The 4,445-nt window shown below is 39.1% G+C and overlaps 1 pseudogene across 1 annotated transcript; it reads left to right on the forward strand.

The window, feature by feature from the left end:
• Nucleotides 1–1,507: 1,507 nt before the first annotated feature.
• On the forward strand, nucleotides 1,508–4,018 carry LOC147365548 (solute carrier family 25 member 36-like; annotated as a pseudogene). The gene is made up of 2 exons (XR_015132557.1): nucleotides 1,508–1,978; nucleotides 2,077–4,018. The product of XR_015132557.1 is annotated as a solute carrier family 25 member 36-like (transcript).
• Nucleotides 4,019–4,445: the final 427 nt, after the last annotated feature.

Below are 4,445 nucleotides of genomic sequence, written 5' to 3' on the forward strand. Positions count from 1 at the left end.
AAGCCAAGTCCTAATGTGTGATTTCTCAAAAGACAACTCAGTTGTGAATAGAAAATCAGAGATGGACTGACTGGTAGCTAGAATTTGGGTCACAAATCTGTCTTGTATTTTTTCCAGTCTCCATAGTCCTGAGACAGAGGAATGTTGGAAAAATAAAAGTACTCTGGGTGGAGATGGGCTCTGAAAGTAAAAACAATGTGATTCAGTAAAATTGTTAATGATAAATTACTATAATAATGAACACTTTATTGACAAAAATACTTGCATTTGTCAGCATGCCGTGGTGGTCAGAAGTGGCCACAGGACTAGAAAAGATCAATTTTAATTCCAATTCCAAAAAAGGGCAGTGCCAAAAAATGTTCAAACTACCCTACAATCATATTCATTTCCCATGCTAGTAAGGTTATGATCAAAATCATTCAAGCTAGGCTTTAGCAATATGTGACATGAGAATTTCTAAATGCACAAGCTGGATTTAGAAAAGGCAGAGGAACCAGAGATCAAATTGTCAACCTTCATTGGATCATAAAAAAGCAAGGGAATCTCAGAAAAAAAAAATCTGCATCTGCTTCATTTACAGCATTAAAGCCTTTGACTGTGTGGATCACAACAATAAGATGTGGGAATATGATATAACCTTTTCTGTCTCTTGAGAAACTTCTATGTAATTCAAGAAGCAATGGTAAGAACTTTACATGGAACAAATGACTCGTTCAAAATTGGTAGAGTATGGCAAGGCTATATATATTGTCACCCTGTTTATTTAACTTCTATGCAGAGTACCTCACATAAAATGCCAGGCTGGGTGACTCACAAGGTGGAATCACGTTTGCCAGGAGAAATATCAACAACCTCACATATTCAGAAGGCACCACTCTAATGTCAGAAAGTGAAGAGGAACTAAAGAGCCTCTTGATGAGGGTGAAAGAGGAGAGCAAAAAAGCTGACTTAAAGTTCACCATTTAAAAACTAAGATCACTGCATCTGATGCCATCATTTCATGGCAAATAGGGAAAAAATGGAAACAGTTACACATTTTCTTTTCTTTTCTTTTACCTTCTAATTTTATTTATTTATTTTAATTTTTTAACTTTACAATATTGTATTGGTTTTGCCATATATCAAAATGAATCCACCACAGGTATACACATGTTCCCCATCCTGAACCCTCCTCCCTCCTCCCTCCCTATACCATCCCTCTGGGTCGTCCCAGTGCACTAGCCCCAAGCATCCAGTATCCTGCATCGAACCTGGACTGGCAACTCGTTTCATACATGATATTATACATGTTTCAACTTTTTAAGTAAAGAACTTTTCCAGGTGTCTTTTACAGTCTTCCAGGGAATTTAAATGTTTTCCATCAAGAGGATTTTGTAAATACTAAAATAAACAGCCTTCTAGCGTGGGTGCTGAGTGCGGGGCCAGAGCGGGAGATGGCTGATGCAGCGTTGCGGGCAGGCGGCAGCCTAGTCTCCATCCGCGCCCCTCACCGTCTCTGGGGCGCCCGATGCTCCAGTCCGAGCGGAAGTTGCGGCATACGCCGGTGGCCAGATCCGCGTCCGCCTCAGCGTCCGGAGGATACGCTGGAGAGAGGAGGAGACAGAAGCACAGGCTGGTGCACCTGTTGGCCGGAGGATGTGGTGGTGCAGTGGGAGCCATTCTGACATGTCCGCTGGAAGTTGTGAAAACGGCTGCAGTCATCTTCTGTGACACCTTGTATCTCTGCAGTTCAGCTGAGCACCACGACCGGAGCCAGGGTCAATGGAGTAGTGTCTCCTGGACCTCTCCATTGTCTAAAGGTGATCTTAGAAAAAGAAGGGCTTCGGTTCCCTGTTTATAAGATTAGGGCTCAATTTGGTGGCGGTGGCCCCTTCCAGAGCAATATAATTTGCTGCTTATTCAAACCGCAAGGAAGAGTTGAATTGTTTATTTGATCCTGATTCTTCCCAGGTACACATGATTTCAGCTGTAATGGCAGGCATTTACTGTACATTTCTCTCCAAGAAAAGAGTGAGATCATGTCATCTCATACTCCCCATCCGCAGGTCACTTCCTGGATGGACTAACTTAAACCTCGTCTTACCGCAATCACAGTGACCAACACCATTTGGCTTATAAAAACTCGATTACAGCTTGATGCAAGGAACCGTGGGGAAAAGCGAATGGGTGTTTTCCAGTGTGTCCCTGAAGTGTATCAGACAGATGGACTTAGAGGATTTTATAGGAGAATGTCTGCTTCATATGCTGGTATATCAGAGACTGTTATCCATTTCGCCATTTATGAAAATATTAAGCAAAGCTACTGGAATGTAAGATTGCTTCTACAATGGAAAATGAAGAAGAGCCTATAAAGAAGTGTCAGATTTTCTGGGAATGATGCTAGCTCAAAAACGTGTGCCACAACTTTAGCATATCCACATGAAGTTGTGAGAACAAGACTGTGTGAAGAAGGAACAAAATATAGATACTTTTTTCAGACATTATCTTTGCTTATTCAAGAAGAAAGCTCTGGGTCTCTTTACTGTGGTCTGAAAACTCATCTGATGAGACAGATTCCAAACACAGCCATTATGATGGCCACCTATGAGTTGGTGGTCTACCTGCTCAATGGACAGCACCACCAAACTGCTGTGCTGTAAAGAGGGAAGACCAAAAGAGAAACTGTACCATGAAGTACCAAAGCCAGCATGGTGGGCAGAAGGAAAATAGTGTGGGAACATGGAACTAAGCCTAAGTGGAAGTTTAGTCGTAGGAATTAAAGTAATCCTAACCACAATACTTAGTCTTTTTAGTAATGTGAAAAAACAAACAAACAAACATGGCTGCCTCCAAGAAAAAGCCTTTAGAAGCACTCTTTCCTCAAAATTGCCATTTTCTCTATCATGTCCACAGGCTACTATTGGCATTTTGTTGATTTACAGCAACCAGAGTACAGTGTTTATTCCATGAGCACTTTTCCAGTCTTCTGGACAAAGCCATCTGTAACTATATACTATACTAGAACTATCCAAAGAAAGTATTAACAGTCGTAAATTTCTAACTTCTGGCTTCTGTATAGTTCCCATAAAATTGGAAACTAACAATACTAGTATTTACATTTCCTTGAGAGGATCTGGCACTGTATTTTAAAGTTAATTGTTTGGTATTAGTAGCCACTGTTTTTGACAGATAAAGTAGTGTCCAAATATTGTGCTACTTTTAGCTTTAAAATGTTTCGGTTTCTACTGCTCATGGGTACTTTATGTTTGGCCCAATGTGAACACTAAAATTGTTTAATGTATCAACTCAAATGGTGATACTTTGGGACCGAATAAGCCTGTAAAATGTTGATTCTTGACCATTTCAATAACTTGAGCATATCCTCTTATCTTTTCTAACCTAATGATATGTGAATGAATGCAATGTCTTTCAGTGACTTACTAATGAACATCATACCTAGGTATCATTTTCTTAAAGTGGAAAAAAAAATGTTCTGCTTCTGAATCTTTCTCTGATATCTACCATTTTAAGAATTTGAACCTTTGGATTATTTCTGGAAGATCTGCAAACATTGCATTTATTTAGTAGAGAAAATGGTAATTTTCGGCTTTGCCCTTAAAAGCAGCTTTTCTTTTTTAAGGCAACATTTTAAGTATCCGGGGCAGCATAAACATTCATAGGAGAAGGGCCTCTGTTACCTGATTGAGTGGGTAGGGATCCTAATTGACTTATAGTTTTATAAGTGAACAAACTACTTTGGATAAGGAATTTATTCCATCCTAATTTCTTGAATGGTAAATCATAAAAAAAAGATGCAAGTTAATTCAGATTAAGTGTGTTAACAGGAGATAGCTTTTACATTTTGCTGTTGAGTTCAACTGCACCTTTTAATACTGTAAGTGTATTATATGTATGACCCTTATAAAGGTATTTGCTGTAAGTCTACAATATTAAAGACCTTTGCTTATGGATCTTGCTATACATGTATATGAAGCTTATGCCATTAAACTCCAGTATGGTACTCATTTCAGTATACAGGAACTATACATTGTGTGCAATGGCTTTATCTTAAGAACTCCTTATGAATGCGCTTTGTGGCCTTTTAGGAGCTTGGGGGGCTGTGACTAGGAGAGAATTCCCATGTTAGATTATTTTTTTAAAACACTGGTTAATGTAATAGGCAGAAACAGTATTCATAACATTCTTTTCTGGGATTTAGCTGTATTGTTTGGGGGATCTTTAATACAAATATTTCAAGTATTCTTATGTGTACTGCAGTGCCCCAACATAAAATTCATAGCATGTCATTGCAAGCTTGCTCTGCTGTCACCATTGAAACACAGTGCCCTGTTGAATTCCTCCACCTTCTTAACTTCTTTGTAATCAACAGTAACTGGATGTTTTTGAGGTGCTTGGAATTACTATTCCAATCTATTTGGTGACCAAAGGCAAATTCAGTTTCATTA

This window comes from Bos grunniens, chromosome 9, assembly GCF_055505025.1.
Source record: "Bos grunniens cultivar Pamir isolate PY7600 chromosome 9, Bosgru_T2T1.0, whole genome shotgun sequence".
NCBI classification, from domain to species: Eukaryota; Metazoa; Chordata; class Mammalia; order Artiodactyla; family Bovidae; genus Bos; species Bos grunniens.